An 11,204-nucleotide genomic window follows, 5' to 3' on the forward strand; every position below is an offset into this window, starting at 1 on the left:
GGAGAGACCATTTTCTCGGCCCACCAGGGTTTGTGCGTGGGGGCTGCAAAAAAAAAAAAAAAAAGCTTACAGCACCTGGTAATGAGCCTAGGCGGACTCCCAATCCAGAGTACTAACCAGGCCCAACCCTGCTTAGTAGTTCGAGATGTGTCGACGAGATCTCAGGCGTTCTCAGGTAAAAATGTCCGTAAGCGAGGGAATCTGCCAGAAAAATCCTCTTTATAGTGTTGTGGCAGGGAGAGCGGTTTTCTTTGCTCATGGTGGTCGTTCTTGTCGGGTTGATTGTTTATTTGGGTTTTCCAAATACAGGCTTGAATCCATGAATGTGTTATTTGTTTCGTGCGTTGTCAAATAAGGCGCATGTGAGTCCAGCTGATGCGTTTTTGTGGGTAACTTTTCTTTGACTTCCAATGCAATACGTTTCTGTCCATTCATTCCGGTGTAGAGTGAAACGCTGGCGCGAATGGTTGCCTTCTGTTCACACTCAGCACAAAAAACAAACGTGTTCTTATCCCGTGACTGTAAAGTGGCCTTTAGAGCTTTGAAAGGCGCTTTAAAATGTTATGTATAACTATGAATATTATGTGGTGAAATGGTTGATCACGATAATCATTGTCGCTGTGTGATTACGTCAGGCAAGAGGGCGTCAAGGACCAGACGGACAGTAATCATAATAAATGTCAAAAAGAAAAGGATAGTGAATTAAACCCAAAAATGCTGAAGATTCTAAAAGGAAAGGTAGTAAGCGTGTTTGCCTTACTTGGCAGGGCCGTCTGAAAAAACTACAGAGTCCTTTGGCAACACAAAATTCCAACTTATTTCAAACCGATAAACACTTGAAGGCAAAAATTGAGTACATCATAAAGATAAGCCTTCAAATGAAAAAACAAGTAATGTAGTTTATTCAATACATTGTGAAAAAATTAAAATTATAAAGAGCAAAACATGGGGGAGACTAAACAAATTCTCAAAAAAAAAAAAACTTTATCAACACCGCATGGGATAATACGAGTGGGCCTCAATCTGCAGTACATATGCACCTCAAAACTAGCTACCGCTCATTTGACGACAATGAGGTTAAAATTGTAGCGAAAGGAAAATAGATGGTTTGAAAAGGGAGTTAAATGAAGCTGTCCAGCACGCAGAAGCCCAGTTCTGCTTCGCGTACGAGTACTGTCATGACGGTCCCCCCATGCGGACAGCTCCCTCTGCCGGGAAAGCCAATATCGTTACACGCAGCGACTCAAGAGTAAAATCAACGACAACGTGTGGGAAGCCGTTTAAAATCGCGTCGGGGGTGATCGTGAAATGAAAAGTGAAATCGGATCGCGAACGGGAGAGACCATTTCTCGGCCCACAGTATTTGGGGTGGCTGCAAAAAAAAAAAAAAAAAGCTTACAGCACCTGGTATTCCCAGGCGGTCTCCCATCCAAGTACTACCAGGCCCGACCCTGCTTAGCTTCCGAGATCGGAGGACGAGATCGGGCGTTCTCAGGGAGTATGGCCGTAAGCGAGGGAGTGTGCCAGAAAAATCCCTCTTTATAGTGTTGCAGGGAGAGCGTCTTTCTTTGCTCATGGTGTTCGTTCTTGTCGGGTGATGGTTATTTGGTTTTCCAAATACAGGCTTGAATCGATGAAGGTGTTATTTGTGTCGTGTTGTCAAATAGGTGCATGTGAGTCCAGCTGATGCGTTTTCGTGGGTAACTTTTCTTTGACTTCCAATGCCAATCCGTTTCGTCCATTCATTCCGGGTAGACTGTGAACGCTGGCGCGAATGGTTGCCTCTGTTCACTCGCACAAAAAAAAACGTTCTTATCCCGTGACTGTAAAGTGGCCTTTAGAGCTTTGAAAGGCGCTTAAAATGTTATGTATAACTATGAATATTATGTGGTGAAATGGTTGATCACGAGATCAGTGTCGCTGTGTGATTACGTCAGCAGAGGGCGTCAAGGACCAGACGGACAGTAATCATAATAAATGTCAAAAGAAAAGGATAGGGAATTAAACCCAAAATGCTGAAGATACTAAAAGGAGCGGAGTAGAGTTACCTTAATAAAATTTTACATGCAGGGCTGTCTGAAAAACTACAGAGTCCTTTGGCAACACAAAATTCCTACTTATTTCAAACCGATAAACACTTGAAGGCAAAAATGAGTACATCCAAAAGATAAGCTTTCAAATGAAAAACACAAGTAATGTTGTTTATTCAATACATTGGAAAAATAAAAAATTATAAAGAGCAAAAACATGGGGGAGACTAAACAAATTCTCAAAAAAAAAAAAAACTTTATCAACACCGCATGGGATAATACGAGTGGGCCTCAATCTGCAGTACATATGCACCTCAAAGCTAGCTACCGCTCTATTGACGACAATGAGGTTAAAATTGTAGCGGAAAGGAAAATAGATGGTTTGAAAGGGGAGTAAAAAAAGCTGTCCAGCACGCAGAAGCCCAGTTCTGCTTCGCGTACGAGTACTGTCATGACGGTCCCCCATGCGGACAGCTCCCTCTGCCGGAAAGCCATATCGTTACACGCAGCGACTCAAGAGTAAAATCAACGTGTGGGAAGCCGTTTTAAAATCGCGTCGGGGGGTGATCGTGAAATGAAAAGTGAAAATCGGATCGCGAACGGGAGGAGACCATTTCTCGGCCCACAGTGTTTGGGGTGGCTGCAAAAAAAAAAAAAAAAAAGCTTACAGCACCTGGTATTCCCAGGCGGTCTCCCATCCAAGTACTAACCAGGCCCGACCCTGCTTAGCTTCCGAGATCGGACGAGATCGGGCGTTCTCAGGGTAGTATGGCCGTAAAGAGAGGAATCTGCCAAAAAATCCCTCTTTATAGTGTTGCAGGGAGAGCGTCTTTCTTTGCTCATGGTGTTCGTTCTTGTCGGATGATGGTTATTTGGTTTTCCAAATACAGGCTTGAATCGATGAAGGTGTTATTTGTGTCGTGTTGTCAAATAAGGCGCATGTGAGGTCAGCTGATGCGTTTAAGTGGGTAACTTTTCTTTGACTTCCAATGCAATCCGTTTCGTCCATTCATTCCGGGTAGAGTGGAACGCTGGCGCGAATGGTTGCCTCTGTTCACTCGCACAAAAAAAACGTTCTTATCCCGTGACTGTAAAGTGGCCTTTAGAGCTTTGAAAGGCGCTTAAAATGTTATGTATAACTATGACTATTATGTGGTGAAATGGTTGATCACGAGATCAGTGTCGCTGTGTGATTACGTCAGCAGAGGGCGTCAAGGACCAGACGGAGAGTAATCATAATAAATGTCAAAAGAAAAGGATAGGGAATTAAACCCAAAATGCTGAAGATACTAAAAGGAGAGGAGTAGCGTTACCTTACATTGCAGGGCTGTCTGAAAAACTACAGAGTCCTTTGGACAACACAAAATTCCTACTTATTTCAAACCGATAAACACTTGAAGGCAAAAATGAGTACATCCAAAAGATAGGCTGTCAAATGAAAAACCAAGTAATGTAGTTTATTCAATACATTGGTGAAAAATGAAAATTATAAAGAGCAAAACATGGGGGAGACTAAACAAATTCTCCCAAAAAAAAAAACTTTATCAACACCGCATGGGATAATACTAGTGGGCCTCAATCTGCATAACATATGCACCTCAAAGCTAGCTACCGCTCATTTGACGACAATGAGGTTAAAATTGTAGCGAAAGGAAAATAGATGGTTTGAAAGGGGAGTAAAAGAAGCTGTCCAGCACGCAGAAGCCCAGTTCTGCTTCGCGTACGAGTACTGTCATGACGGTCCCCCATGCGGACAGCTCCCTCTGCCGGAAAGCCATATCGTTACACGCAGCGACTCAAGAGTAAAATCAACGTGTGGGGAAGCCGTTTAAAATCGTCGGGGGTGGGTGATCGTGAAATGAAAAGTGAAATCGGATCGCGAACGGGAGAGACCATTTCTCGGCCCACAGTATTTTGGGTGGCTGCAAAAAAAAAAAAAAAAAAGCTTACAGCACCTGGTATTCCCAGGCGGTCTCCCATCCAAGTACTAACCAGGCCCGACCCTGCTTAGCTTCCGAGATCGGACGAGATCGGGCGTTCTCAGGGTAGTATGGCCGTAAGCGAGGGAGAGTGTGGCAGAAAATCCCTCTTTATAGTGTTGCAGGGAGAGCGTCTTTCTTTGCTCATGGTGTTCGTTCTTGTCGGGGTGATGGTTATTTGGTTTTCCAAATACAGGCTTGATTCGATGAAGGTGTTATTTGTGTCGTGTTGTCAAATATAGGCGCATGTGAGTCCAGCTGATGCGTTTTCGTGGGTAACTTTTCTTTGACTTCCAATGCAATCCGTTTCGTCCATTCATTCCGGGTAGAGTGAACGCTGGCGCGAATGGTTGCCTCTGTTCACTCGCACAAAAAAACGTTCTTATCCCGTGACTGTAAAGTGGCCTTTAGAGCTTTGAAAGGCGCTTAAAATGTTATGTATAACTATGAATATTATGTGGTGAAATGGTTGATCACGAGATCAGTGTCGCTGTGTGATTACGTCAGCAGAGGGCGTCAAGGACCAGACGGACAGTAATCATAATAAATGTCAAAAGAAAAGGATAGGGAATTAAACCCAAAATGCTGAAGATACTAAAAGGAAAGGAGTAGCGTTGCCTTATATTGCAGGGCTGTCTGAAAAACTACAGAGTCCTTTGGCAACACAAATTTCCTACTTATTTCAAACCGATAAACACTTGAAGGCAAAAATGAGTACATCCAAAAGATAGGCTGTCAAATGAAAAACAAAGTAATGTAGTTTATTCAATACATTGGAAAAATTAAAATTATAAAGAGCAAAACATGGGGGAGACTAAACAAATTCTCAAAAAAAAAAAAACTTTATCAACACCGCATGGGATAATACGAGTGGGCCTCAATCTGCAGTACATATGCACCTCAACTAGCTACCGCTCATTTGACGACAATGAGGTTAAAATTGTAGCGAAAGGAAAATAGATGGTTTGAAAGGGGAGTAAAAGAAGCTGTCCAGCACGCAGAAGCCCAGTTCTGCTTCGCGTACGAGTACTGTCATGACGGTCCCCCATGCGGACAGCTCCCTCTGCCGGAAAGCCATATCGTTACACGCAGCGACTCAAGAGTAAAATCAACGTGTGGGAAGCCGTTTAAAATCGCGTCGGGGGGTGATCGTGAAATGAAAAGTGAAATCGGATCGCGAACGGGAGAGACCATTTCTCGGCCCACAGTATTTGGGGTGGCTGCAAAAAAAAAAAAAAAGCTTACAGCACCTGGTATTCCCAGGCGGTCTCCCATCCAAGTACTAACCAGGCCGACCCTGCTTAGCTTCCGAGATCGGACGAGATCGGGCGTTCTCAGGGTAGTATGGCCGTAAGCGAGGGAGTGTGCCAGAAAATCCCTCTTTATAGTGTTGCAGGGAGAGCGTCTTTCTTTGCTCATGGTGTTCGTTCTTGTCGGGTGATGGTTATTTGGTTTTCCAAATACAGGCTTGAATCGATGAAGGTGTTATTTGTGTCGTGTTGTCAAATAGGTGCATGTGAGTCCAGCTGATGCGTTTTCGTGGGTAACTTTTCTTTGACTTCCAATGCAATCCGTTTCGTCCATTCATTCCGGGTAGAGTGAACGCTGGCGCGAATGGTTGCCTCTGTTCACTCGCACAAAAAAAACGTTCTTATCCCGTGACTGTAAAGTGGCCTTTAGAGCTTTGAAAGGCGCTTAAAATGTTATGTATAACTATGAATATTATGTGGTGAAATGGTTGATCACGAGATCAGTGTCGCTGTGTGATTACGTCAGCAGAGGGCGTCAAGGACCAGACGGACAGTAATCATAATAAATGTCAAAAGAAAAGGATAGGGAATTAAACCCAAAATGCTGAAGATACTAAAAGGAGAGGAGTAGCGTTACCTTACATTGCAGGGCTGTCTGAAAAACTACAGAGTCCTTTGGCAACACAAAATTCCTACTTATTTCAAACCGATAAACACTTGAAGGCAAAAATGAGTACATCCAAAAGATAGGCTGTCAAATGAAAAACAAAGTAATGTAGTTCATTCAATACATTGGAAAAATGAAAATTATAAAGAGCAAAACATGGGGGAGACTAAACAAATTCTCAAAAAAAAAAAAACTTTATCAACACCGCTGGGATAATACTAGTGGGCCTCAATCTGCAGTACATATGCACCTTAAAGCTAGCTACCGCTCATTTGACGACAATGAGGTTAAAATTGTAGCGAAAGGAAAATAGATGGTTTGAAAGGGGAGTAAAAGAAGCTGTCCAGCACGCAGAAGCCCAGTTCTGCTTCGCGTACGAGTACTGTCATGACGGTCCCCCATGCGGACAGCTCCCTCTGCCGGAAAGCCATATCGTTACACGCAGCGACTCAAGAGTAAAATCAACGTGTGGGAAGCCGTTTAAAATCGCGTCGGGGGTGATCGTGAAATGAAAAGTGAAATCGGATCGCGAACGGGAGAGACCATTTCTCGGCCCACAGTGTTTGGGGTGGCTGCAAAAAAAAAAAAAAAAGCTTACAGCACCTGGTATTCCCAGGCGGTCTCCCATCCAAGTACTAACCAGGCCCGACCCTGCTTAGCTTCCGAGATCGGACGAGATCGGGCGTTCTCAGGGTAGTATGGCCGTAAGCGAGGGAATCTGCCAGAAAATCCCTCTTTATAGTGTTGCAGGGAGAGCGTCTTTCTTTGCTCATGGTGTTCGTTCTTGTCGGATGATGGTTATTTGGTTTTCCAAATACAGGCTTGAATCGATGAAGGTGTTATTTGTGTCGTGTTGTCAAATAAGGCGCATGTGAGTCCAGCTGATGCGTTAAACGTGGGTAACTTTTCTTTGACTTCCAATGCAATCCGTTTCGTCCATTCATTCCGGGTAGAGTGAACGCTGGCGCGAATGGTTGCCTCTGTTCACTCGCACAAAAAAAACGTTCTTATCCCGTGACTGTAAAGTGGCCTTTAGAGCTTTGAAAGGCGCTTAAAATGTTATGTATAACTATGAATATTATGTGGTGAAATGGTTGATCACGAGATCAGTGTCGCTGTGTGATTACGTCAGCAGAGGGCGTCAAGGACCAGACGGACAGTAATCATAATAAATGTCAAAAGAAAAGGATAGGGAATTAAACCCAAAATGCTGAAGATACTAAAAGGAGAGGAGTAGCGTTACCTTACATTGCAGGGCTGTCTGAAAAACTACAGAGTCCTTTGGCAACACAAAATTCCTACTTATTTCAAACCGATAAACACTTGAAGGCAAAAAATGAGTACATCCAAAAGATAGGCTGTCAAATGAAAAACAAAGTAATGTAGTTTATTCAATACATTGGAAAAATGAAAATTATAAAGAGCAAAACATGGGGGGAGACTAAACAAATTCTCAAAAAAAAAAAACTTTATCAACACCGCATGGGATAATACTAGTGGGCCTCAATCTGCAGTACATATGCACCTTAAAGCTAGCTACCGCTCATTTGACGACAATGAGGTTAAAATTGTAGCGAAAGGAAAATAGATGGTTTGAAAGGGGAGTAAAAGAAGCTGTCCAGCACGCAGAAGCCCAGTTCTGCTTCGCGTACGAGTACTGTCATGACGGTCCCCCATGCGGACAGCTCCCTCTGCCGGAAAGCCATATCGTTACACGCAGCGACTCAAGAGTAAAATCAACGTGTGGGAAGCCGTTTAAAATCGCGTCGGGGGTGATCGTGAAATGAAAAGTGAAATCGGATCGCGAACGGGAGAGACCATTTCTCGGCCCACAGTATTTGGGGTGGCTGCAAAAAAAAAAAAAAAGCTTACAGCACCTGGTATTCCCAGGCGGTCTCCCATCCAAGTACTAACCAGGCCCGACCCTGCTTAGCTTCCGAGATCGGACGAGATCGGGCGTTCTCAGGGTAGTATGGCCGTAAGCGAGGGAGTGTGCCAGAAAATCCCTCTTTATAGTGTTGCAGGGAGAGCGTCTTTCTTTGCTCATGGTGTTCGTTCTTGTCGGGTGATGGTTATTTGGTTTTCCAAATACAGGCTTGAATCGATGAAGGTGTTATTTGTGTCGTGTTGTCAAATAGGTGCATGTGAGTCCAGCTGATGCGTTTTCGTGGGTAACTTTTCTTTGACTTCCAATGCAATCCGTTTCGTCCATTCATTCCGGGTAGAGTGAACGCTGGCGCGAATGGTTGCCTCTGTTCACTCGCACAAAAAAAAAAAAAAACGTTCTTATCCCGTGACTGTAAAGTGGCCTTTAGAGCTTTGAAAGGCGCTTAAAATGTTATGTATAACTATGAATATTATGTGGTGAAATGGTTGATCACGAGATCAGTGTCGCTGTGTGATTACGTCAGCAGAGGGCGTCAAGGACCAGACGGACAGTAATCATAATAAATGTCAAAAGAAAAGGATAGGGAATTAAACCCAAAATGCTGAAGATACTAAAAGGAGAGGAGTAGCGTTACCTTACATTGCAGGGCTGTCTGAAAAACTACAGAGTCCTTTGGCAACACAAAATTCCTACTTATTTCAAACCGATAAACACTTGAAGGCAAAAATGAGTACATCCAAAAGATAGGCTGTCAAATGAAAAACAAAGTAATGTAGTTCATTCAATACATTGGAAAAATGAAAATTATAAAGAGCAAAACATGGGGGAGACTAAACAAATTTCTCAAAAAAAAAAACTTTATCAACACCGCTGGGATAATACGAGTGGGCCTCAATCTGCAGTACATATGCACCTCAAAGCTAGCTACCGCTCATTTGACGACAATGAGGTTAAAATTGTAGCGAAAGGAAAATAGATGGTTTGAAAGGGGAGTAAAAGAAGCTGTCCAGCACGCAGAAGCCCAGTTCTGCTTCGCGTACGAGTACTGTCATGACGGTCCCCCATGCGGACAGCTCCCTCTGCCGGAAAGCCATATCGTTACACGCAGCGACTCAAGAGTAAAATCAACGTGTGGGAAGCCGTTTAAAATCGCGTCGGGGGTGATCGTGAAATGAAAAGTGAAATCGGATCGCGAACGGGAGAGACCATTTCTCGGCCCACAGTGTTTGGGGTGGCTGCAAAAAAAAAAAAAAAAAGCTTACAGCACCTGGTATTCCCAGGCGGTCTCCCATCCAAGTACTAACCAGGCCCGACCCTGCTTAGCTTCCGAGATCGGACGAGATCGGGCGTTCTCAGGGTAGTATGAACGTAAGTGAGGGAATGTGCCAGAAAAATCCCTCTTTATAGTGTTGCAGGGAGAGCGTCTTTCTTTGCTCATGGTGTTCGTTCTTGTCGGGTGATGGTTATTTGGTTTTCCAAATACAGGCTTGAATCGATGAAGGTGTTATTTGTGTCGTGTTGTCAAATAGGCGCATGTGAGTCCAGCTGATGCGTTAACGTGGGTAACTTTTCTTTGACTTCCAATGCAATCCGTTTCGTCCATTCATTCCGGGTAGAGTGAACGCTGGCGCGAATGGTTGCCTCTGTTCACTCGCACAAAAAAAAAACGTTCTTATCCCGTGACTGTAAAGTGGCCTTTAGAGCTTTGAAAGGCGCTTAAAATGTTATGTATAACTATGAATATTATGTGGTGAAATGGTTGATCACGAGATCAGTGTCGCTGTGTGATTACGTCAGCAGAGGGCGTCAAGGACCAGACGGACAGTAATCATAATAAATGTCAAAAGAAAAGGATAGGGAATTAAACCCAAAATGCTGAAGATACTAAAAGGAGAGGAGTAGCGTTACCTTACATTGCAGGGCTGTCTGAAAAACTACAGAGTCCTTTGGCAACACAAAATTCCTACTTATTTCAAACCGATAAACACTTGAAGGCAAAAATGAGTACATCCAAAAGATAGGCTTTCAAATGAAAAACAAAGTAATGTAGTTTATTCAATACATTGAAAATTGGAAAAATGAAAATTATAAAGAGCAAAACATGGGGGAGACTAAACAAATTCTCAAAAAAAAAAAACTTTATCAACACCGCATGGGATAATACGAGTGGGCCTCAATCTGCAGTACATATGCACCTTCAAGCTAGCTACCGCTCATTTGACGACAATGAGGTTAAAATTGTAGCGAAAGGAAAATAGATGGTTTGAAAGGGGAGTAAAAGAAGCTGTCCAGCACGCAGAAGCCCAGTTTCTGCTTCGCGTACGAGTACTGTCATGACGGTCCCCCATGCGGACAGCTCCCTCTGCCGGAAAGCCATATCGTTACACGCAGCGACTCAAGCGTAAAATCAACGTGTGGGAAGCCGTTTAAAATCGCGTCGGGGGTGATCGTGAAATGAATAGTGTGAAATCGGATCGCGAACGGGAGAGACCATTTCTCGGCCCACAGTATTTGGGGTGGCTGCAAAAAAAAAAAAAAAAGCTTACAGCACCTGGTAATTCCCAGGCGGTCTCCCATCCAAGGACTAACCAGGCCCGACCCTGCTTAGCTTCCGAGATCGGACGAGATCGGGCGTTCTCAGGGTAGTATTGGCGTAAGCGAGGGAGTGTGCCAGAAAATCCCTCTTTATAGTGTTGCAGGGAGAACGTCTTTCTTTGCTCATGGTGTTCGTTCTTGTCGGGTGATGGTTATTTGGTTTTCCAAATACAGGCTTGAATCGATGAAGGTTTGTTATTTGTGTCGTGTTGTCAAATAGGTGCATGTGAGGCCAGCTGATGCGTTAACGTGGGGTAACTTTTCTTTGACTTCCAATGCAATCCGTTTCGTCCATTCATTCCGGGTAGAGTGAACGCTGGCGCGAATGGTTGCCTCTGTTCACTCGCACAAAAAAACGTTCTTATCCCGTGACTGTTAAGGGCCTTTAGAGCTTTGAAAGGCGCTTAACAATGTTATGTATAACTATGAATATTATGTGGTGAAATGGTTGATACGAGATCAGTGTCGCTGTGTGATTTCGTCAGCAGAGGGCGTCAAGGACCAGTCGGACAGTAATCATAATAAATGTCAAAAGAAAAGGATAGGGAATTAAACAAAAATGCTGAAGATACTCTAAAAGGGAGGAGCAGTAGCGTTACCTTACATTGCAGGGCTGTATGAAAAACTACAGAGTCCTTTGGCAACACAAAATTCCTACTTATTTCAAACCGATAAACACTTGAAGGCAAAATTGAGTACATCCAAAAGATAAGCTTTCAAATGAAAAACAAAGTTATGTAGTTTATTCAATACATTGGAAAAATTAAAATTATAAAGAGCAAAACATGGGGGAGA

General features: G+C 43.5%; 6 non-coding genes and 2 pseudogenes across 6 annotated transcripts; all 8 read right to left on the bottom strand.

The window, feature by feature from the left end:
* Window positions 1-1,392: 1,392 nt before the first annotated feature.
* LOC148881242 (5S ribosomal RNA) lies at window positions 1,393-1,512 on the bottom strand (annotated as a pseudogene).
* A 1,179-nt stretch (window positions 1,513-2,691) lies between these two features.
* LOC148881243 (5S ribosomal RNA) lies at window positions 2,692-2,810 on the bottom strand. The gene has a single exon (XR_016114053.1). It is a non-coding gene; the product is annotated as a 5S ribosomal RNA (ribosomal RNA).
* Window positions 2,811-3,973: 1,163 nt separating this feature from the next.
* LOC148881244 (5S ribosomal RNA) lies at window positions 3,974-4,092 on the bottom strand. Its single transcript, XR_016114049.1, has one exon. It is a non-coding gene; the product is annotated as a 5S ribosomal RNA (ribosomal RNA).
* Window positions 4,093-5,247: 1,155 nt separating this feature from the next.
* On the bottom strand, window positions 5,248-5,365 carry LOC148881245 (5S ribosomal RNA). The gene has a single exon (XR_016114054.1). It is a non-coding gene; the product is annotated as a 5S ribosomal RNA (ribosomal RNA).
* A 1,152-nt stretch (window positions 5,366-6,517) lies between these two features.
* On the bottom strand, window positions 6,518-6,636 carry LOC148881246 (5S ribosomal RNA). Its single transcript, XR_016114051.1, has one exon. It is a non-coding gene; the product is annotated as a 5S ribosomal RNA (ribosomal RNA).
* Window positions 6,637-7,791: 1,155 nt separating this feature from the next.
* LOC148881247 (5S ribosomal RNA) lies at window positions 7,792-7,910 on the bottom strand. The gene has a single exon (XR_016114052.1). It is a non-coding gene; the product is annotated as a 5S ribosomal RNA (ribosomal RNA).
* A 1,159-nt stretch (window positions 7,911-9,069) lies between these two features.
* LOC148881248 (5S ribosomal RNA) lies at window positions 9,070-9,188 on the bottom strand. Its single transcript, XR_016114050.1, has one exon. It is a non-coding gene; the product is annotated as a 5S ribosomal RNA (ribosomal RNA).
* A 1,165-nt stretch (window positions 9,189-10,353) lies between these two features.
* On the bottom strand, window positions 10,354-10,473 carry LOC148881249 (5S ribosomal RNA; annotated as a pseudogene).
* Between the last annotated feature and the right edge of the window lie 731 nt (window positions 10,474-11,204).

Source organism: Hippocampus bargibanti, unplaced genomic scaffold (assembly GCF_051943395.1).
Source record: "Hippocampus bargibanti isolate YZ-2025 unplaced genomic scaffold, ASM5194339v1 Contig00282, whole genome shotgun sequence".
NCBI classification, from domain to species: Eukaryota; Metazoa; Chordata; class Actinopteri; order Syngnathiformes; family Syngnathidae; genus Hippocampus; species Hippocampus bargibanti.